At 44.1% G+C, this 24976-nt stretch overlaps 1 non-coding gene and 1 pseudogene across 1 annotated transcript; one reads left to right on the top strand and one right to left on the bottom strand.

Moving 5' to 3' along the window:
• Positions 1-211: 211 nt before the first annotated feature.
• LOC134994614 (U1 spliceosomal RNA) lies at positions 212-390 on the bottom strand (annotated as a pseudogene).
• Positions 391-22460: 22070 nt separating this feature from the next.
• TRNAN-AUU (transfer RNA asparagine (anticodon AUU)) lies at positions 22461-22534 on the top strand. The gene has a single exon. It is a non-coding gene; the product is annotated as a tRNA-Asn (tRNA).
• Positions 22535-24976: the final 2442 nt, after the last annotated feature.

The raw sequence follows: 24976 nt of genomic DNA, 5'->3' as shown, positions 1-24976 counted from the left end.
CATTTTCTGGCTTTATTTTTATGCTAACAAATTTGTGCTCTGAAAAGTGTCCACAAAGCCAAGTATCTGATTAACACCTTTGTAGGGATGGTTTTTCACCTATTATTAAATTAAACTTGCTTCATTGGAAAGGCAGCAAGTGATGTCATCCAAGCAGTGGGTCAAAGTTGGCTTCAAACCTCGTCTGCTTATGAAAAGAGAAAAGGGGTATGCAGGGCATGGCGGCCTTTTGCGGTGCTTGGATGACCCCTAGTTCGCATTAAATAATGCAGTCGAGTTTCCCACATTTGGGGAAATCACAGGGGTCAGCATACCCAGAATGCAATGAATGAACCGCACCCTGGGAGAACAGTCTTCATGACCATGGTATCTCCTATGCAAAATAAGTATGATTTGGGATAGGGCTGGGGAGGGCCGCTGCTCAGGCACATCTCTGTCAAGTAAAGGAGATTCAACTGAGGCAGCACAAGGGAACTCTCATCTGGGGACAACAACTGCAGAGAGAACACATATTTTCAGATGAACATGGGAGGGCAGAAGGCTGCCTAATACTGAAGCACCCCCAAACAACAAACCAAATGCAACAACTAGTGCAAGCATTCCTGGGGGAAGGCCTGCAGCAGATGGATTTGCATATGGCGATGTCATCCAAGCAGTGGGTCAAAGTTGGCTTCAACCCTCGTCTGCATATGAAAAGAGAAAAGGGGCGTGCAGGGCATGGCGGCCTTTTGCGGCACTTGGATGACCCCTAGTTCGCATTAAACACCTCCACCCTCCGTCGGTGTGGGGCTCATGTTGGATATGCCCCAGCCCCTGAAGCATTCAAGCTGATTTCTTGCAGCAGCTGGGCACTGTAACAGCTCCAGAGCTGCTCTGTAAGGCAAGTAAAAGGGTGTGGGCCCTGCAGCACTACCTGTAGTTCGCATTGTGCGAGACCCCTAGTTCGCATTAAACACCTCCACCCTCCTTCGGTGTGGGGCTCATGTTGGCCATGCCCCAGCCCCTGAAGCATTCACGCTGATTTCTTGCAGCAGCTGGGCACTGTAACAGCTCAAGAGCTGCTCTATAAGGCAAGTAAAAGGGTGTGGGCCCTGCAGCACTACCTGTAGTTTGCATTGTGCATTGGAAGGCACAAAGTAAGCAGACGGGAGGAGAAGTCAGGATAGTGCACAAGGGTATAGACGGGAGGGGCTCAAGAAAAAAGAAGTGGAAACAGACAGCAAACTAGGCTTCCAATGCACAATGCAAACTACAGGTAGTGCTGCAGGGCCCACACCCTTTTACTTGCCTTACAGAGCAGCTCTGGAGCTGTTTAATCACTCAATTGGATTTTTCTGCCAGCATAATTTTTCTCTTACGTCCTAGAGGATGCTGGGGACTCCGTAAGGACCATGGGGGATAGACGGGCTCCGCAGGAGACATGGGCACTTAAAGAAAGACTTTAGATCTGGGTGTGCACTGGCTCCTCCCTCTATGCCCCTCCTCCAGACCTCAGTTTACTACTGTGCCCAGAGGAGACTGGGTGCTTTTCAGGGAGCTCTCCTGAGTTTCCTGACAGAAAGTATATTTGTTAGATTTTTTTATTTTCAGGGAGCCTGCTGGCAACAGACTCCCTGCATCGAGGGGCGGAGGGGAGAGATGCACACCTACTTCTGTGAGTTGATAGGCTCTGCTTCTTAGGCTACTGTACAGCATTAGCTCCAGAGGGATCGGTACGCAGGTCTCACCCTCGCCGTCCGTCCCAGAGCCGCGCCGCCGTCCCCCTCGCAGAACCGGAAGATAGAAGCCGGGTGAGTATGAGAAGAAAAGAAGACTTCAGAGCCGGCGGAAGACTTCATGATCTTCACTGAGGTAACGCACAGCAGTAAAGCTGTGCTCCATTGCTCCCATACACCTCACACACGGCAGTCAGTGTAAGGGTGAAGGGCTCAGGGGAGACGCCCTGGGCAGCAATATAGACCTCTCTTTGGCAAAATAAATATATATGCAGCTAGGCACTGTATATATATATATATAAGAGCCCCCGCCATTTTTTTACTATATTTGAGCGGGACAGAAGCCCGTCGCTGAAGGGGTGGGGCTTCTCCCTCAGCACTCACCAGCACCATTTTCTCCACAGCACCGCTGAGGGGAAGCTCCACGGACTCTCCCCTGCTTATACCACGGTAGAAAGAGGGTCTTAAAGAAGAGGGGGGCACATAATTAGGCGCATATATATATGGAAATACAGCGCTACTGGGTAAACATAAAATTATTGTGTTTTTTTCCTGGGTCATATAGCGCTGGGGTGTGTGCTGGCATACTCTCTCTCTCTGTCTCTCCAAAGGGCCTTGTTGGGGAACTGTCCTCAGATAAGAGGATTCCCTGAGTGTATGGTGTGTCGGTACACGTGTGTCGACATGTCTGAGGTAGAAGGCTCTCCTAGAGAGGAGCAGGAGCAAATTAATGTGGTGTCTCCATCGACAACGCCGACACCTGACTGAATGGATATGTGAAATGTTTTATGTGCTAATGTAAACTTATTACACAAGAGATTAGACAAAGCTGAAGCTAGGGAACAGTCAGGGAGTCAACCCATGCCTGTCCCTATGTCGCAGGGACCTTCGGGGTCTCAAAAGCGCCCACTATCCCAAATAGTTGACACAGATACCGACACGGATTCTGACTCCAGTGTCGACTACGATGATGCAAAGTTACAGCCAAAATTGGCTAAATGTATTCGATATATGATTATTGCAATAAAAGATGTTTTGCACATCACAGAGTCCCCTGTCCCTGACACGAGGGTACACATGTATAAGGGAAAGAAACCTGAGATAACCTTTCCCCCCTCACATGAGTTGAACGAATTATGTGAAAAAGCTTGGGAATCTCCAGACAAAAAGCTGCAGATTCCCAAAAGGATTCTTATGGCGTATCCTTTCCCGCCAATGGACAGGATACGGTGGGAATCCTCCCCTAGGGTGGATAAAGCATTGACACGCTTATCCAAAAAGGTAGCGCTGCCATCCCAGGATACGGCTACCATCAGGGACCATGCTGACCGCAAGCAGGAGGTTACCCTAAAGTCCATTTACACACATTCTGGTACCTTACTCAGACCGGCAATTGCGTCGGCCGGGGTTGTAGCGCGGTGGCAGCATGGACAGATACCTTATCAGCAGAGATTGAGACCCTAGATAAGGATGCTATGTTATTGACCATAGGGCATATAAAAGATGCTGTCCTATATATGAGAGATGCTCAAAGTGACATTAGTCTACTGGGTTCTAGAATAAACGCTATGTCGATTTCTGCTAGACGAGTCCTATGGACCCGGCAATGGACAGGTGATGCCGACTCAAAAAGGCATATGGAGGTTTTACCTTACAGGGGTGAGGAATTGTTTGGGGAAGGTCTCTCGGACCTAGTCTTCACAGCTACAGCTGGTAAATCAAATTTTTTGCCTTATATTCCCTCACAGCCTAAGAAAGCACCACATTATCAAATGCAGTCCTTTCGATCACAGAGAAACAAGAAAGTACGAGGTGCGTCCTTTCTTGCCAGAGGTAAGGGCAGAGGGAAGAAGCTGCACAACACAGCTAGTTCCCAGGAACAGAAGTCCTCCCCGGCCTCTACAAAATCCACCGCATGACGCTGGGGCTCCGCTAAAGGAGTCCGCCCAGTTGGGGGCACGTCTTCGAGTTTTCAGCCACATCTGGGTTCATTCGCAGGTGGATCCCTAGGCAATAGAAATTGTTTCTCAGGGTTACAAGCTGAAATTCGAAGAGGTGCCTCCTCGCCGGTTTTTCAAATCGGCCCTACCATCTTCTCCCCAGGAAAGGGAGATAGTGTTAAATGCAATTCACAAATTGTATCTTCAACAGGTGGTGGTCAAGGTTCCCCTGCTTCAACAAGGAAAGGGAAATTATTCGACCCTGTTTGTAGTCCCAAAACCGGACGGTTTGGTCAGACCCATATTAAATTTAAAATCCCTGAACCTATACTTGAAAAGGTTCAAGTTCAAGATGGAATCGCTAAGAGCGGTCATCGCCAGCCTAGAAGGGGGGGATTTTATGATATCTCTGGACCTTCATGTACTCATTTATCCACCTCATCAGGCGTACCTAAGATTTGCGGTACAGTATTGTCATTACCAATTTCAGACGTTGCCGTTTGGTCTCTCCAGAATTTTCTCCGAGAATTTTCACCAAGGTAATGACGGAAATTATGGTGCTCCTGCGAAAGCAAGGTGTCACAATTATCCCGTACTTGAACGATCTCCTCATAAAAGCGAGATCAAGAGAGCAGTTGCTGAACAGCGTATAACTTTCACTGAAGGTGTTACAGCAACACGGCTGGATTCTCAATATCCCGAAGTCGCAGTTGGTTCCTACGACTCGTCTGACTTTGCTTGGGCATTATTCTGGATACGGACCAGAAAAGGGGTTATCTTCCGATAGAAAAGGCCCAGGAACTCATGACTCTGGTCAGGAACCTATTGAAACCAAAACAGGTGTCAGTGCATCACTGCACTCGAGTCCTGGGAATGATGGTGGCATCATACGAGGCCATTCCCTTTGGCAGGTTCCATGCGAGGATCTTGCAATGGGACCTACTGGACAAGTGGTCCGGGTCACATCTACAGATTCATCAGTTGATCACCCTGTCCCCCAGGGCCAGGGTATCTCTCCTGTGGTGGCTGCAGAGTGCTCACCTTCTAGAGGGCCGCAGGTTCGGCATTCAGGACTGGATCCTGGTGACCACGAACGCGAGCCTCCGAGGTTGGGGAGCAGCCACACAGGGAAGAAATTTCCAAGGTCTTTGGTCAAGTCAGGAGACTTGTCTTCACATCAACATCCTGGAGCTAAGGGCCATATACAACGCCCTATGTCAAGCGGAGACCTTACTTCGCGACCAACCAGTTCTGATCCAGTCAGACAACGTCACCGCAGTAGTTCATGTAAACCGCCAAGGCGGCACAAGGAGCAGAGTGGCGATGGCGGAAGCCACCAGAATTCTTCGCTGGGCGGAGAATCATGTAAGCTGTCAAAGTCAGAAAAATATCACGATGCACACTGCCATATTTGCACCTCATATGTGTCCCTGCTGCGCATGCGTGCGCTCTCCCGTGCGTGCGCATACTCGCTGTTGCGGGCACCCGCAGGCGCACGGTATGCGCATTTACGGTAGAGATTGTGTGCGTCTAGCGGGCAACTCTTTCGTTACATATTTTCACCATATAATGCATTTTGTAGATTATGGTCCCTTTGATAGATTCTGAAAGTTTAGTTAATGTAGTATGTTCCTGGACAGAGAGATCCCTCATTGTTTGATACGAAGGGTCAGACAGGAGTAATACAGTGGTGTTTAGTATCCATCGGAAGAGTATTTAATTAGCAATATTCCGGTGTTGGTTTGAAGCGGATCAATCGCTCGTGCGAATAGTTATGGACATAAGAAGTTTATGAACATTTACTGTATTTGCACTTACTTATCCATGCGGCGGGAAACCCAGTTTCCCTCCCACCTGAGCTGTTGGAAATAGTCACAGCCCACCTGTATGAATCAACCTATGACCTTTTGTTATAATGCAAAGACGAATTCCTGTGTCCAATGAACAATGAGATTGTAGGGACCATTGAATTGTATTGTGTGTGGGGCATAAATAGACAGGCCGATCACATCCAGCACTCACTCTTCATCGGTTATCATTGCTGAAAATCGGGAGCTGGATGTCCAGAGGCGCATGCGATCGTTTCCTTTGTGCGTAAGTTTTCTCCGTAATCATATTGTCTTTTCTTGTTATTATGGGCCATATCTTTCTCTCTCGCTCTTCTCTTTCTCTCATTTTCTCTTAAACGTACTTGTATTGTATTTACTGTGTAGTTACCTGGTTAGTTAGTCTATGTTATATTGTAGTGTATGACTTGTATTGTGTTAATTCTTTTGCAAGTATAACATTCATAATATATATATTAGGCGTTGGACCCTAAGCACGGTATTTGTGTATTTCTTATAGTGTTAAGTATTCTCAGAGCGTCGGTGACGCTCGAACAGCTTTTGAGTTAATAAGGTTATACAGTGTTGCATTTACACCCTATCTCTACACTAAGGTTTTACAGCAAATTACATTGTTTGTGGTTTAGACATAAAGGTTTAACATTGTGAGCGTCGGCGCCGCTCGTGATCTCCTCGTGGTCTCGAGCGTCCGCTACGCTGATAGCGTAGCATTACGGTAGTCGCTCACCTATAAGTGTGCCCGATACCAACAGCGTATTCTCGTGAGCGTCTGTATCGCTCGAGCAGCCCGCTCCCGATACAGCGTCCGTTACGCTATAGCGAACCATTACGTTAGTCAGCAGCCAATAGCGTGCCTGCCTGTGATCTCTTGGCCGTGAGCGAACGTGACGCTTGAGCGTCTCGACCACGGCTAAGCGATTGTTACGCAACGAGCGTACCCTTACGGTACTCCATACGCAAATAGCGTACAGTGTTCTTAGACCTCACAAAGGGTTTTAAATAAGATAAATATTTAGCTTTATCAATTGGCGGCTCGTCCTGTCCTTCACATATCTCTGCTAGGTAATTTCAGCAGACATTATCCATCAGCAAAGGGTGGGAGATCATATTCTTCGCAGTGCTGACGGGTTAAGCGTCTGTTTCGCTTAGTAAAGGGTGCTGAAGGAATCCGGGAACCGGAGGTAAGAACAACACACTAGTGTCTTTTAAAACTGTTTATTTCTATCTTGCGTACGCACACACGCATATCTGCATTTCTTTTTCATTCGTGTATTTTCATATATCACTCTCCTGTTTGCCATTTTATAATTGATAAAACGTGCTAAGAGAGATTTGTCGCTATTTCATAGTTAAAGTGTAAAAGTAATGCGTTAAGGGATAAAGTGTAAAGCACACACGCAGCTCTACCTAAAGGTAAAAGGAGAGATTGGTGTGTTGCACGGTAGACGATCGAGGATCATCTACATTGATAAAACGTGTTAGTTGTGTTACGGTGGACATTGGTTTTGTATACACGTGTCTCTAACAAAAGGCTGAGACTCGCGTACGCAAAGGCCGACGCACGTAGCGTAAATTACGCAACGGAGCGTCTGGGTACGCCCACGTAACTCAAATCACACGATAGTGTTGATTTTTAAATAGCACAATAAGCGATAAATAGCGCAATAAGCGATAAATAGCGCAACAGGCGATAAATAGCGCAACAAGCGATAAATAGCGCAACAGGCGATAAATAGCGCAAATCTATTTTAAATCCGAAATTTAAATTAACAGATCCTTCTCCAAATTTACAACACATCTGGTCTAAAGAAAAATTTCTGCGCAGAAATAGAAATAGAAACAAAAGTGTGTATGTGGTGAGTGAGTGTTTGTTTTTACAATTTTGGGGATTGAACCACAGAAATCATCGAGTTCTCGTGAAGTACATACGTGTAAGTGACATACGTGGTGGCTAGGGAGGCATCTCTGGTTAAACATAAAATTTGAGCATTAGAGTGTAGCAGACCAGGAGGTCATACTGTAACAGACCAGGAGGTCGCATAACAGACCAGGAGGTCCAAGTACAGCAGACAAGGAAGTCCGCTATAGAGACAAGGCACAACACCAAGAAGGGTTGGTGCGACACCCATATAGGCCATAAAAAGCTCAGGCTGAAGGAATTCGCAGCTGCTGAATGTCGATTCCACTTGTCGCTCCGTACATAAGATTAGTTGCTTATGTGCTGAACGATTGTACCGCACGTAATTGTGTGCATTAAGTTAGTCTGACCAGTACCATTTGTGTACAAACCCGGTCATAAAACTATTTGTACATTCTGACGTGATTTGTGTAATTTTTTATTTTCTGAAGGGAAGTTCGCTGGTCACTCAGGAATTGTCCAACAACCAATAGTTACTGGAAAGAGTAAGTGTTCTTCGGATATCTCTCGCATGTTCCAGTAAATAGAGGTTCATAGGGGCCCTGGGTCGAGTACGCCAGCGCTATATCAGTGTGTGGGCGTATTGGTCGGCGTGGGCGAGTGAGTGAGGTGCTCGGTAAACTTCACCGTCAACCTATCTTTTAATATTTTGGTTTTTTGTAAGGGTTCGCTGAAGACCCTGAGATAAAGGTCAGAGGTAGAGCAAGCAACACCTGCAAATTATGGGGGCCAGTTGTTCAGGAAGGGGGCGATCAACCTCGGTTCGGGTTGATTCAGTAAACCGACCAGTCGGGTCGGCAAGGTATGTAATGTGTGAAAAATATGGTTTACATACAGAAATTTTATGTGATGAATGGGAGAGAATGACAGTACATGACGGGGAGAAATTCCCAAGAGTAGGTAGCTTCAGCCTAGAAGTGTTAATGAATTTAAGGAGGAGGATATGTCTCATTAAATCAACAAAGAGACGAATCCAACATTATGATTATTTGCAGCTATGGCAACAGGAGGGTGAAATACAGAGAGGATTGGCTCTGGCGGCGGGATCTGGCCCTATCAGGAAACTGATAGCCACGGCCCCGCCGCCACCATACATATCAGGAGAGAAATTGGTTGCGGAGAATGACGCATCAGGGGGTAACAAACAGGCACTTAGCAACTGTATAAATGTTAAGGATAATGTTAATAAGTTAACCAATGCAAGTATTAACCCGTGCAAGTTGTACCCTGTTTTGAACTTTCTCCAGGAGTGTGATCAAGAGGACGAATCGGCAACAATATCGGCGCTCTCTCTAGCAGCCACTATATCAGAAACGACAGTAGGCACGGCCCAACCCATAAGATTAGTAACAAAGCCCCCTAGCGGAGGGACAGGTGAGGTCGTATCAACGGGTAAGTACGGCACCTTACACTATGCTGAAACCATTTCACCACAGGCTGTAGAATCTACACAGAATGATGTTAGTAGACTTAATCCTGTTAGGGTAATAGCTGTTCCAAATGGGAAAACTGACACATCAGGAGTCACTCCTATCAGGAACATTGCCATGTATAGCCCATTTTCCAGAATGGAATTAAGGACCATAGTGTCTGAATTCCCTGACCCCAGAAAAGACTTAGTTGCTAGCCAAAAATACATCAGAGACCTAGGAAACACTTTAGAGCCCAATAACAAAGACTGGCAGATATTGCTGAGGGCATGTTTACCCTCCAATGTCGACTCAGCTCAATTTTTAGCTGACTGTGGATTGGATCTGGATGTACCTCTTACAGATGTGTACAACAAAGATAACGTAAAAAGAATAAATTTACAGTTAAAGGAGTATTTCCCAGCTGTAGCCAAATGGAATAGAATTTTTTCCATTAAACAAAAAGAGACAGAAACAGCTGCTGATTATTTTCACCGGGCATTATTAGAAATGGCAAAGTACACTGGCATAGAGGACATTAGGACCAATGCAAACCATCAAGAAGTAGCAGTATCTGTGCTAATGGATGGTTTAAAAGAAGCATTAAAGACAAGGGTACAGACCACGCAACCATGTTGGCGAGGTCTGTCAGTGGCTACTTTGAGAGAGGCTGCTATTGATCACGACCGGAATATCACCAGACACAGGGAGTCGCAAGGTGATAAGTTAATGTCAGTAAGTATACAGGCCCTGACCACAAAACAGCCTGTGTTTATATCACCAAACCCTGTGGGTAAGTCAAATGTGGTAACATGTTATTTTTGTCATAAACAGGGACACATAGCACGAGACTGTAGAGCGAAAAATTCGCAAAGATCTTACCAACCCCCTAGACAACGACACGACACACGACATTGGGAGCAAGGTCCGCAGAGACGGAGTTATGAGCCACATGCAGGAGAAACAAAAAGATACCCCCCGAACAGAGACTGGCAAACTCCTGGCAGTTCCCATTTAACCCCTTCACAAGTAGTTGCTGCCAGCGGGATTCAGGGAGGTCACCATACCCAATAGGGGTGTGGCCATACCTGTAATCTGCAGCCAGTAAAATTGATTGCAAGCCTTGGGAGTGAACCTGAAATTGCAATCAATGTAGCTGGTAAATCATTAAACTTTCTTGTAGACACAGGGGCGGCCAAATCAGTGATAAATTCGACAGTGGGCATGAGAACCACTGGTAAGACAATTCCAGCCATAGGGGTAACGGGAGTAGTCCAGCACTACCCTGTTAGCAAACCAGCCGAGATTACAGTAGGGCCTTTACATACCAAGCATTCCTTTTTGCTGGCTGCATCGGCACCGACTAATCTCCTGGGAAGAGACTTATTGTGTAAAATGGGGTGCGTCATTTATTGTACTCCTGAAGGTGTATTCTTGGACATACCTGAGAATCACGCTCAGGAAGTGCGAGACATGTTAGACTCCCCATCAAAATTAATGTCACATACCATTATGACAAATAGGACTCCATCCCAAGTAGAAGAAATGACATCCCAGATACCAGAGTCACTTTGGACTAAAGATGGACAGGACACTGGATTAATGGCAAACGTAGCTCCAGTAGTTGTACAAGTAAAAGATGGTAGGATAGCTCCAAAAATCCCACAGTACCCTCTGAAGCCAGAGGTGGAGTTAGGAGTGTATCCCGTAATAGAGCGCTTGCTACAACAGGGTATTCTGGTAAGAACGTCCAGCACTGCCAATAGTCCCATCTTCCCTGTGAAAAAGAGTGGGGGGAGGGGTTACCGGCTAGTGCAGGATCTAAGGGGGATCAACAAAATAGTTGAGAGTCAGTTCCCCGTAGTGCCAAATCCAGCTGTCATCCTTATGCAAATCCCTCCCACTGCAAAATTTTTCACTGTTATTGACCTCTGCTCCGCTTTCTTTTCGGTACCTCTGCACCCTGACAGCCAATATTTGTTTGCATTCACATACAGAGGAGTCCAATACACATGGACTCGATTACCACAAGGTTTCATAGACAGTCCAAGTATATTTTCCCAGGCTTTGCATGATTGTTTACAGTCTTTCCAACCAGAGAGTTGATCAGTATTAATACAGTACGTGGATGATCTACTACTGTGTTCTGATTCATTGGAAGCATCCCTGAAGGATACGAAACAGCTCCTGTTTCATCTTTCAGACACAGGACACAAGGTTTCCAAAGACAAGTTGCAATTATGCCAAACTAAGGTAAAATATTTGGGACACTGTCTAACACAAGGACTGAGACACCTGACCACTGATAGAATTCCAGCAATTAGAGACATGACTCTGCCAAAAACCCAGCAACAGATCAGAACATTTTTAGGAATGTGTGGGTATTGCCGTAACTGGATCCCAGGGTTTTCCATTCTAGCGTTACCTCTGCAGGAGATGGTCTCCTCAAACAAACCTGATCGGATTTCGCATACAGACGAGTCCGAGATGGCATTTGAGAGACTTAAACAGTGCCTAACGCAGGCACCAGCATTAGGTATGCCAGACTATGGGAAACCCTTTGAGCTGTACGGAACAGAGAGTGCTGGTTGCGCGGCAGGCGTCTTAACCCAAAAGCACGGTGATGCCAGCAGGCCAGTAGCATACTACAGCGCTCAGCTAGACACGGTAGCGCGATCCCTCCCCACATGCTTGCGAAGCGTCGCTGCGATAGCATTGCTAGTAACGAAAAGCGAAGATGTAGTGCTAGGTCACAACCTCACAATTCATACACCACATGCAGTGTCAGCCTTGCTAAATTCTGCCCAAACCAGGCACGTCTCATCAGCGCGGTTTACAAGATGGGAATTGGCACTAATGGCCCCCGTAAACATCACCATAAGGAGATGCAGTGCATTAAATCCTGCAACATATCTCCCAGGTGTGCCTGGACAGGCACAAAGGGTGGAGGATGAGAGTGGTGGGGAAGGAGAATTTAACACACAGAAGGACACACATGATTGTATGGAATATTTGACCCAAAATTTTACCGCAAGGCCTGACATCAGTGACAACCCGCTGGAAAATGTAGATCTAACTTTCTACACGGACGGTAGTTGTCACAGACAGTCAGACTCGGGAGACTTGTGTACTGGATACGCAGTCGTAGATGACCAAGGCACCATAGAAGCGGAACCGCTAGGCCCACCTCACTCAGCCCAGGTTGCTGAACTGGTCGCCCTAACCAGAGCATGTGAATTGGCTAAGGGCAAATCAGCCAATATCTACACCGACTCTAGATACGCATTCGGGGTAGTCCATGATTTCGGAGCCCTATGGCGCCTCAGAAATTTCATGACGGCAGCTGGTACACCGGTAGCGCATGCAGCTCACATCAAAAGGCTTCTAACAGCGATACAGGAACCCGACAGAGTGGCTGTTATCAAGTGTAAAGCACACACATATAGCCAGGACCCAGTATCACTTGGTAACAGCCGAGCAGACGAAGCAGCTAAGTTAGCAGCTGGTACCCCCAGACAGACAGACACCACACAACTGATGGTATTTAATACCATCAACACACAGAAGTTGTGTGAAATGCAAAATTTGTGTTCCACACAGGAAAAGGCAGTCTGGAAGGCGAAGGGATATGGCCAGGAGTCCTCAGGACTCTGGACGGATGGACAAGGTAAACCGGTGGCCGCCAGAGCATATCTTCCATGTTTAGCTGAGGCAGCTCACGGGCTGACTCATCTGGGCAAGGAAGGAAAGTGCAAGTTGGTAAGAGCATATTGGTGCGCCCCAGGATTTTCATCTCATGCAAGTAAGAGAGCAATGTCATGCCTTACCTGTTTGAGAAAGAATATCGGAAAGGCAATACCAACAGAACCATCTCATATCCCACCTGCAGGCGGTCCTTTCCAGGCAATACAGATTGACTTCATTCAATTACCCCCTTGTCGAAATTTGAAATATGTACTTGTTTGTATAGATGTGTTCTCAAATTGGGTTGAAGCATTCCCGGCGGCCACAAATACCGCTATGTTTACTGCTAAGAAAATTGTGCAGGAATTTGTATGTAGATATGGTATCCCTAGAATTATCGAAAGTGATAGGGGTACCCATTTTACAGGTGATGTCTTTCAAGGAATGTGTAAGTTGATGGGAATTGATAGCAAGCTGCACACTCCATACCGTCCACAGGCGAGTGCGAAGGTGGAAAGAGTGAATAGCACTATTAAAAATAATTTGAGCAAAGTTATGGCAGAAACAGGATTGACATGGCCAGAAGCTTTACCCATTGTACTGTACAGCATCAGAACCACTCCCAGGTCCCCTCTTAATCTGTCCCCTTTTGAAATCTTGTTTGGTCGACAACCGCATGTTATGATTAACCCTCAGGATGATTTGAAGTGTAACAATGAAGTGACTGTAAAGTACCTGGTTAATATGAGTAAACAGCTAAGGAATCAAAATAATAATTTGAAGTTGGTGATTCCTGATTTACCAGATAGTAATTGTCATGACATTGAACCTGGGGAGTATGTAATGATACGAAATTTTCTACGCTCAGGTTGCCTTATTGACAGATGGGAAGGACCATACCAAGTCTTATTGACTAGCACTACAGCATTGAAAGTTGCCGAGAGAGAGACTTGGGTTCATTCGTCCCATTGTAAGAAGGTTGCTGATCCAGAGAGGTCCCGTGATAAGGAACAGACGGTAGAGGACGTTGTATCACTGGAGTGTCTGTTCCAGGAGGACTGAGGCGGCACCTGAGCATTGAAAATCACAAGATCAAAAGCAGTTGTCGATTCCCTGTTCCCTTTTATTGTTTTTCTCCAACTTCCCATCCCCTCTCCCTCAAATTATTTTCCCCCCCTTCTCATTCTTCTTCGTTTCCTCCTATAAGATGGACTTGCCCCAAGAGACTGTGATCCGGATTTTCCTGTTGACCATGATGTTGACCAGAGCAGTCTGTTCCGGCGAGAGTACCATGGAGGTCGAGAGAGATTCTGGAATGGGTTCTGATGACAGAGATGGAGGCGTAGTTTTCCGAGAACAACATAATCAACAAGCAAAGGCGAGTATCAGAAAACGATCCGATAGCATTGACAATAGAAGGAATTGTGAAGGATTGTTAGCTGAAGAAAACTGTATCTGTAGGCTCTGTGACAACGTAGTCGAGGATGGGTGCATTAAGAAATGCCAATCCAGTTTTAATATCCACATGGACCGGCATCCCTTGAGTGACTATCACTCCTTAGTGGGTAGCGTGTTAAATCAAACAGATTGTTGGGTATGCTCTCAAGTACCTCAAGGTCATAGCAAATCAGGACTAGTACCATTTCCTTTAACGATAGGGGAGGTACTTGAGCTAAGTGGTGGGAGACCGGTGGACAGGAGGTTTAATATCTCCAGTCCTCCTAGTTTGAAGCTCCACCAATATCATGTGGATAGATCCCTCATATGTTTTAACATTTCCAATCCCCGAAAGCCGGGAAATTGGGAAGTGTCATGGAGTAACCAAACCATGACCTTTTCATATAGAGCAGATAGAATGCCGACAGATACAGAGCTTATACGCCACATAGCCAGTAGAGGAAAATCTTTCCGGTATAGGTATACCCTAGGAAGTAGGATTACGAGAGTTGGAGAGGTATCACCAGGATACTGTGCACATATCGTACAAGCTGATACGTGTACTAGACAGATGGGAGAATTAGGGTTAGGAGATTTCACATGGAAAATGTGTAATATGGTTATGTCCTACTCCGTCCCATATGTTCTCCCCGATGATGCATATTTCATATGCGGGAGGAAGGCGTATAAGTGGCTTGCCCCAAACTCTGAAGGATTGTGTTATATTGGAAAAGTATTGCTTGAGGTAATGACTGTATCACATGCCAAAATGAAAGACATACACCGTGTTGCCCAAACTCCTTATACTCACACCCATTACGAGCACGTAGTTAAACGGCACCTGATAGAAAGAACAGAGCACCCGGCCTCTGACATGATCCATGAATCAACCGGGATTCAGTTTCTACTTGCGTTAGACCTCACTCGCACCGCCAGAGGAGTGTTGAATTATAAATACATATCTGCGCTCGCAAATTTGTTAGACAATATCACAGAAATGTATGATGACACATTTAGGTATACTGGAAGAGAACTTCAAGCTTATAAAACAGAACTAGTTCAGCATAGAATGATTCTCAATTATCTCACAGCAGTAACAGGTGGATATTGTGTCACACTGGCAACACAGTACGGCGTGAAATGCTGCACATATATAACGAATAGTACCGAGGACCCGGTCGAGGTCATAGACCAAAAGATGGACGATATTCTCCAATTGAAGTGGGAATTTCGCAGGAGACACAATCTCACCCTTGCTGCTGTGAGTAATGAGCTGACTAGTTGGGTGTCATGGTTGAACCCGCGAAATTGGTTCTCCGGTTTAGGAGAATGGGCTCAAGGAGTTATAATGGATGTAGGGAAGTTTCTCCTATGTATCTTAGGTGTTATCATAACGATTGGCTTGATATTTAGATGCGGTCAGGCTTTAACGAAGTGCAAACGAAGTACCAGGGTGATGAGTTTAAGGAGTGAGGAAATTGTAATGCGATTTCTACGGTCCGTTTCTTTCATCTGTTTTTCCGTTTTCCTCTGAGGTAAAAAGACCCACTTGGACGAGGAATTTGATGAGCCGATATACAGACAACAGATGGATTAAAGAAGAAGTTTTGACAACCTTATACACAGATTTTTGATGAACTATGCCATAGATCCCCAGTTTCCCTAGAAATTTTAAAATTACGCTAGCCCAACACTTTTGTAAATCTATGGACATTGACAAAGCTTTTTGCTCGCACCTTATGGGCAAAAGCACAAAGAAGACTGCATTCAACAGACACCAAACAAGACCTCAATCGACGACTGTTCATTAACCTGACATAGAATACCACTGCATTTACCGTAATTATGTATTTTCTTCATCTCTACAACCTTCAGGTAATTACACACATAGTATAGGGAATACAGGCACAGATATCAGCAATCACATATTCCCCCATTCATGTATCATCAACTAAAATGTGCTCCCCATTTTTGTTACAACCAAAATCCGAAAAAAGCTCGGTAAAGTTTGACAGCCCATCCACAGACCCGTACCACGGGATAAGAAGGAATTCAAATGTATACTTCGCAATACCTCGAAGCTTGATTTAAAACACGTACGGCACGATGATACATGACCCCCCAAACATGGATTCATACACACATGCTTCTGCTATCTCACTAGGTCATACCCTTTTCCTACCTTCTCCTCTCCTCCCCTACCCAACCATGTAAATGTATTAACCCCTGACATATATTTTTCTCTTTTTGAAATGTTTTAGGAAGTGGCAGTTATTGTTGACTGCCAAAGGGTGGACTGTCAAAGTCAGAAAAATATCACGATGCACACTGCCATATTTGCACCTCATATGTGTCCCTGCTGCGCATGCGTGCGCTCTCCCGTGCGTGCGCATACTCGCTGTTGCGGGCACCCGCAGGCGCACGGTATGCACATTTACGGTAGAGATTGTGTGCGTCTAGCGGGCGACTCTTTCGTTACATATTTTCACCATATAATGCATTTTGTAGATTATGGTCCCTTTGATAGATTCTGAAAGTTTAGTTAATGTAGTATGTTCCTGGACAGAGAGATCCCTCATTGTTTGATACGAAGGGTCAGACAGGAGTAATACAGTGGTGTTTAGTATCCATCGGAAGAGTATTTAATTAGCAATATTCCGGTGTTGGTTTGAAGCGGATCAATCGCTCGTGCGAATAGTTATGGACATAAGAAGTTTATGAACATTTACTGTATTTGCACTTACTTATCCATGCGGCGGGAAACCCAGTTTCCCTCCCACCTGAGCTGTTGGAAATAGTCACAGCCCACCTGTATGAATCAACCTATGACCTTTTGTTATAATGCGAAGACGAATTCCTGTGTCCAATGAACAATGAGATTGTAGGGACCATTGAATTGTATTGTGTGTGGGGCATAAATAGACAGGCCGATCACATCCAGCACTCACTCTTCATCGGTTATCATTGCTGAAAATCGGGAGCTGGATGTCCAGAGGCGCATGCGATCGTTTCCTTTGTGCGTAAGTTTTCTCCGTAATCATATTGTCTTTTCTTGTTATTATGGGCCATATCTTTCTCTCTCTCTCTTCTCTTTCTCTCATTTTCTCTTAAACGTACTTGTATTGTATTTACTGTGTAGTTACCTGGTTAGTTAGTCTATGTTATATTGTAGTGTATGACTTGTATTGTATTAATTCTTTTGCAAGTATAACATTCATAATATATATATTAGGCGTTGGACCCTAAGCACGGTATTTGTGTATTTCTTATAGTGTTAAGTATTCTCAGAGCGTCGGTGACGCTCGAACAGCTTTTGAGTTAATAAGGTTATACAGTGTTGCATTTACACCCTATCTCTACACTAAGGTTTTACAGCAAATTACATTGTTTGTGGTTTAGACATAAAGGTTTAACATTGTGAGCGTCGGCGCCGCTCGTGATCTCCTCGTGGTCTCGAGCGTCTGCTACGCTGATAGCGTAGCATTACGGTAGTCGCTCACCTATAAGTGTGCCCGATACCAACAGCGTATTCTCGTGAGCGTCTGTATCGCTCGAGCAGCCCGCTCCCGATACAGCGTCCGTTACGCTATAGCGAACCATTACGTTAGTCAGCAGCCAATAGCGTGCCTGCCTGTGATCTCTTGGCCGTGAGCGAACGTGACGCTTGAGCGTCTCGACCACGGCTAAGCGATTGTTACGCAACGAGCGTACCCTTACGGTACTCCATACGCAAATAGCGTACAGTGTTCTTAGACCTCACAAAGGGTTTTAAATAAGATAAATATTTAGCTTTATCAAAGCGCACTGTCAGCAGTGTTCATTCCGGGAGTGGACAACTGGGATGCAGACTTCCTCAGCAGACACGACCTACATCCAGGAGAGTGGGGACTCCATCAGGAAGTCTTCGCACAGATTGCAAGTCGGTGGGGACTGTTCCAGATAGACATGATGGCGTCCCGCCTCAACAAAAAGCTACAGAGGTATTGCACCAGGTCAAGAGACCCTCGGGCAGTAGCTGTAGACGCCCTAGTGACACCGTGGGTGTTCCGGTCGGTCTATGTATTTCCTCCTCTACCTCTCATACCCAAGGTGTTGATAATAGTAAGAAAAAGAGGAGTAAGAACAATTCTCATTGTTCCAGATTGGCCGCGAAGGACCTGGTATCCAGATCTGCAGGAAATGCTCACAGAAGATCCGTGGCCACTTCCTCTAAGACAGGACCTGTTGCAACAGGGGCCCTGTCTGTTCCAAGACTTACCGCGGCTGCGTTTGACGGCATGGCGGTTGAACGCCGGATCCTAGCGGAAAAGGGTATTCCAGATGAGGTCATTCCTACGCTAATAAAGGCTAGGAAGGACGTGACATCTAAACATTATCACTGTATATGGCGAAAATATGTTTCTTTGTGTGAGGCCAGGAATGCTCATACGTAAGAATTCCACCTGGGCCACTTCCTTCACTTCCTACAAACTGGAGTGAATTTGGGCCTAAAATTAGGCTCTATTAAGGTTCAGATTTTGGCCTTATCCATTTTCTTTCAAAAGGAATTGGCCTCTCTTCCTGAAGTAAGTACAAACTTTTGGGAAGGGAGTACTGCATATTCAGCCTCCTTTTGTACCTCCGGTGGTCCCTTGGGACCTTAACGTGGTGTTAAGGTTATGGTTTGAACCACTTAAAATGGTGGAGTTTAAATATCTCACTTGGAAGGTGGTCATGTTATTAGCCTTGGCTTCCGCTAGGCGAGTGTCGGAATTAGCAGCTTTATCACATAAAATCCCCTATCTGGTTTTCCATATGGATAGAGCGGAATTGCAGACCCGTCCTCAATTCCTGCTAAAAGTGGACTCATTCTTTCATATGAACCAACCTATTGTGGTGCCTGTGGCTACGCGTGACTTGGAGGATTCCGAGTCCCTTGATGTGGTCAGGGCTTTGAAAATTTACGTGGCCAGAACGGCTAGAGTCAGAAAAACAGAAGCACTGTTTGTCCTGTATGCAGCCAACAAGATTGGCACCCCTGCTTCAAATCAGACTATTGCTCTCTGGATCTGTAACACGATTCAGCAGGCGCATTCTATGGCGGGATTGCCATTGCCTAATTCAGTCAAGGCCCATTCCACTAGGAAGGTGGGCTCTTCTTGGGCAGCTGCCCGAGGGGTCTCGGCACTACAGCTGTGCCGAGCTGCTACTTGGTCGGGTTCAAACACCTTTGCAAAGTTCTATAAGTTTGATACCCTGGCTGAGGAGGACCTCCTGTTTGCTCAATCGGTGCTGCAGAGTCATCCGCAGGAGCCCGTTTGGGAGCTTTGGTATAATCCCCATGGTCCTTACGGAGTCCCCAGCATCTTTTAGGACGTAAGAGAAAATAAGATTTTAAACCTACCGGTAAATCTTTTTCTCGTAGTCCGTAGAGGATGCTGGGTGCCCGTCCCAAGTGCGGACTACTTCTGCAAGACTTGTATATAGTTATTGCTTACATAAGGGTTATATGTTAGTTTTCATCGGTCTTGGACTGATGCTATGTTGTTTTCATACTGTTAACTGGGTAGTATATCACAAGTTATACGGTGTGATTGGTGTGGCTGGTATGAATCTTGACCTTGGATTAACAAAAATCCTTTCCTCGTACTGTCCGTCTCCTCTGGGCACAGTTTCTCTAACTGAGGTATGGAGGAGGGGCATAGAGGGAGGAGCCAGTGCACACCCAGATCTAAAGTCTTTCTTAAAGTGCCCATGTCTGCTGCGGAGCCCGTCTATCCCCCATGGTCCTTACGGAGTCCCCATCATCCTCTACGGACTACGAGAAAAAAAATTTACCGGTAGGTTTAAAATGTTATTTTTTTCTCTGCAACCCACTGCTAAATTGTGCTTCCTAGCTGTTTTTTATAAAATCACTTAATTAAATCTAACTCTGATTACGTCAGAGAAGGCCAGGTACCCTACACCATAAGAGGGGGTTTGAAATTTTGACTTGTCTACTTAAAGATCACCAAAATCCGATCACAAGGTCAATTACATCCCTGGGTGGGATTGAACCACCAACCTTTTGGTTAATAGCCCATGTAAGTGAAAGAGATCCTGAAGCACTCACTCATCATGGGAAAGTACCAATGTGTTTCTTACAAAAATTCTCCAGATTATTGACTTTTTAAAGTTTTTCTAGGAAACGTTCTAGATAAATGCTTATTAGCCTTTGTCAGTATCTACTTTTGCAAGGTGTCTATGTGGCGCAATCGGTTAGCATGTTTGGCTATTAACCAAAAGGTTGGTGGTTCAATCCCACCCAGGTATGTAATTGACCTTGTAATCAGATTTTGGTGATCTTTAAATAGACAAGTCAAAATTTCAAACCCCCTCTTATGGTGTAGGGTACCTGGCCTTCTCTGATGTAATCAGAGTTAGATTTGATTAAGTGATTTTATAAAAAAACAGCTAGGAAGCACAATTTAGCAGTGGGTTGCAGAGAAAAAAAATTATGCTGGCAGAAAAGTCCAATTTAGTGACGAAACAGCTCTTCATTTTCTGATTTTATGTTTATGCTAACAAATTTGCTCTCTGAAAAGTGTCCACAAAGCCAAGTCTCTGATTAACACCTTTGTAGGGATGGTTTTTCACCTATTACTGAATTAAACTTGCTTCATTGGAAAGGCAGCAAGATGCATCCTCATTTCAATGTCTACTGAAATAATACAGGTTGACACCAGGAAACATAAACGTCACTGCATCCTTGCTGCTTCCTCATGGGGAAGTCTGTTTAATGTGAAAACAAGGTGATATCTAATCAGCACACAGGTAAGGAATTAAGAAAATCTTTCTTTATGGATGAAGATGTTTCTCACAAAATTGTTGCACCGAAGCATCATTGAAATTCAAGCTGGAAAGATGATTTTAATATATCACTTGTACATTTTGTACTGCTCTTCTGGTGACAATGTAGTTTGTTTTTGTCAATTACCATTTTAATAATAGGGTAAAGAAAATTAAGTGGATTTTTGAAAGAAAACAATACTGTCAATATACTATTAAAACAAATTAAAATGGTAAAAGTTATTGTACTTTAAGTAAAAATAAAAGAGACAAAATATCAATCCCAGTTTTGGATTACTTTAATTAACAAAAAACAATGCATATAGCAGAGGATAGTTTCAATCTGCCTACCTCTGGGTTATGGGCCCAGCATGCTTCCGTTGCAGTACTCTGCTGCTCATGTAAGTGCAAGAGATCCTGAAGCACTCACTCATCATGGGAAAGTACCAATGTGTTTCTTACAAAAACTCTCCAGATTATTGACTTTTTAAAGTTTTTCTAGGAAACGTTCTAGATGAATGCTTATTAGCCTTTGTCAGTATATACTTTTACGAGGTGTCTCTGTGGTGCAATCGGTTAGCATGTTTGGCTATTAACCAAAAGGTTGGTGGTTCAATCCCACCCATGGATGTAATTGACCTTGTGATTAGATTTTGGTAACCTTTAAGTAGACAAGTCAAAATGTCAAACTCCCTCTTATGGTGTAGGGTACCTGGCCTTCTCTGATGTAATCAGAGTTAGATTTGATTAAGTGATTTTATAAAAAAACAGCTAGGAAGCACAATTTAGCAGTGGGTTGCAGAGAAAAAAAACTATGCTGGCAGAAAAGTCCAATTGAGTGATTAAACAGCTCTTCATTTTCTGATTTTATGTTTATGCTAACAAATTTGCTCTCTGAAAAGTGTCCACAAAGTAAAGTCTCTGATTAACACCTTTGTAGGAATGGTTTTTCACCTATTACTGAATTAAACTTGCTTCATTGGAAAGGCAGCAAGATGCATCCTCATTTCAATGTCTACTGAAATAATACAGGTTGACACCAGGAAACATAAACGTCACTGCATCCTTGCTGCTTCCTCATGGGGAAGTCTGTTTAATGTGAAAACAAGGTGATATCTAATCAGCACACAGGTAAGGAATTAAGAAAATCTTTCTTTATGGGTGAAGATGTTTCTCACAAAATTGTTGCACCAAAGCATCATTGAAATTCAAGCTGGAATGATGATTTTAATATATCACTTGTACATTTTGTACTGCTCTTCTGGTGACAATGTAGTTTGTTTTTGTCAATTACCATTTTAATAATAGGGTAAAGAAAATTAAGTGGATTTTTGAAAGAAAACAATACTGTCAATTTACTATTAAAACAAATTAAAATGGTAAAAGTTATTGTACTTTAAGTAAAAATAAAAGAGCCAAAATATCAATCCCAGTTTTGGATTACTTTAATTAACAAAAAACAATGCATATAGCAGAAGATAGTTTCAATCTGCCTACATCTGGGTTATGGGCCCAGCATGCTTCCGTTGCAGTACTCTGCTGCTCATGTAAGTGCAAGAGATCCTGAAGCACTCACTCATCATGGGAAAGTAGCAATGTGTTTCTTACAAAAACTCTCCAGATTATTGACTTTTTAAAGTTTTTCTAGGAAACGTTCTAGATGAATGCTTATTAGCCTTTGTCAGAATGGACTTTTACGAGGTGTCTCTGTGGTGCAATCGGTTAGCATGTTTGGCTATTAACCAAAAGGTTGGTGGTTCAATCCCACCCAGGGATGTAATTGACCTTGTGATCAGATTTTGGTGATCTTTAAGTAGACAAGTCAAAATTTCAAACCCCCTCTTATGGTGTAGGGTACCTGGCCTTCTCTGATGTAATCAGAGTTAGATTTGATTAAGTGATTTTATAAAAAACAGCTAGGAAGCACAATTTAGCAGTGGGTTGCAGAGAAAAAAAAACTATGCTGGCAGAAAAGTCCAATTGAGTGATTAAACAGCTCTTCATTTTCTGACTTTATTTTTATGCTAACAAATTTGCTCTCTGAAAAGTGTCCACAAAGCCAAGTCTCTGATTAACACCTTTGTAGGAATGTTTTTTCACCTATTACTGAATTAAACTTGCTACATTGGAAAGGCAGCAAGATGCATCCTCATTTCAATGTCTACTGAAAAAATACAGGTTTACACCAGGACACATAAACGTTACTGCATCCTTGCTGCTTTCTCATGTGGAAGTCTGTTTAATGTGAAAACAAGGTAATATCTAATCAGCACACAGATAAGGAATTAAGAAAATCTTTCTTTATGGGTGAAGATGTTTCTCACAAAATTGTTGTCCCAATGCATCATTGAAATTCAAGATGGAAGATGATTTTAATATATCACTTGTACATTTTGCATTGCTCTTCTGGTGACAATGTAGTTTGTTTTTGTCAATTACCATTTCAGTAATAGGGTAAAGAAAATTAAGTGGATTTTTTAAAGAAAACAATGCTGTCAATATACTATTAAAACAAATTAAAATGATAAAAGTTATTGTACTTTAAGTAAAAATAAAAGAGCCAAAATATCAATCCCAGTTTTTGATTACTTTAATTATAAAAAAAAATGCACATAGCAGAGGATAGTTTCGATTAATCGACCTCTGGGTTATGGGCCCAGCATCCTTCCATTGCACTACTCTGCTGCTCATGGAAGTCCGAGAGATCCTGAAGACTAAATTGATTAAAGGCCTAAAAGTACTGGACTATAAGGAAAGACTTACTAGGCTGAATATGTATACACTAGAAAAGAGGTGCCTAAGAGGAGATATTATTAATATCTTCAAATATGTAAAGATACATAACAAAGAGTTATCAGAGGAATTATTTATTAAAAGAACACGTGGTCACTCGCTGCGACTGGAGGAAAGTTCAGAATGCAATGGAGGAAAGGGTTCTTCACTGTTAGGGCAATCAGGATGTGGAATTCCCTGCCAGGGAAGGTGGTAATGGCGGACTCTGTAATTGGATTTAAAAAAGGAATGGATACATTTCTGAATGAAAAAGCTATCCAAGGTTATAATACTTAAAATATCAACATGGTTAATCCGGGGGTAACATGAGTTATAGTAGCTAACTAGTCATAAAACATTATTCAGCAAGTATGTAGAATCATCACAACTTAAAACAGGTTGAACACGATGGGCAATTTGCCTCTATTCAACCTCAAAAACTATGTTACTATATGTTACTATATTACTGTAGTATACAGAACACCACAATGCAATGAGCAGTGATAGTGAGCACTGATGAGGATACTAGAACTGACACTGAGCAGCAAGATGCAGCACTGGACTATTAGTAATGTACTGTAGTATGCTGAGCAACACAATGCAGCACAAGACAATGAACAGTGATACTGAGCACTGATGAGGATACTACTGAGAACTGACACTGAGCAGGAGAGACACACTACTAGTATTACTGAGCAGCAATAAGTAACCACTGATACTGAGCACTGATATTGAGATTTCCACTGAGAGAACATAGCCACGTCCTCTCCGCTCTCTCTTCAATGCACGAGTAAAAATGGCGGCAACGCGCAGCTCTATATATAATATCCGAATCTCGCGAGAATCCGACAGCGGGATGATGACATTTTCCCTTGTTCAGGTTTTCCGAGTCAGGCGGGAACAACCGAGCCTGCCTCAGACCAGTGTAAACCACGTGGAGTTCGTGGGGAATTCGGTTCTCGGAGAACCGAACCCGCTCCTCTCTACCTTATACCCATCAATTTTTTTTATTTTCAATCTAAGCCCCTGCAGTTTTCTGTAAGCATCTGCTTCGCTATGATGATCAACAAGTCACAAGGGCAAACACTCAGGGCTTGAGGCATAGATCTTTGGACCAGCTGCTACAAGCATTTCAGAGGTGTCACTATCACTGGTGACACCCAGAGAGGTGGCGAGGGAGATTGTAATGCAGTGCGTGCAAATAAGCAGCGCAATGGTAAAAAGGAGGCATTATTTCATAGGTAGGGGCGTGGCCTGGTGGCCTGAATCTACATTTTGTTGCTCCGGGTGTCCCGGGGGTTGGGGGCTGCACCCGGGGACTAGTGTGTAAGCGGTGCTGGCTCCTGCACAGTGACAGGGCATGGCCACCCAGTATGACACCTCCCTTCTTGACCATGCTGTAATTGCAGTCGCACTGCAGTTCAGCGTGATCATAAACAATGGTGTA

Source organism: Pseudophryne corroboree, unplaced genomic scaffold, assembly GCF_028390025.1.
Source record: "Pseudophryne corroboree isolate aPseCor3 unplaced genomic scaffold, aPseCor3.hap2 scaffold_1320, whole genome shotgun sequence".
Taxonomy (NCBI): Eukaryota; Metazoa; Chordata; class Amphibia; order Anura; family Myobatrachidae; genus Pseudophryne; species Pseudophryne corroboree.
This window is presented reverse-complemented; position numbering and strand designations above follow the sequence as displayed.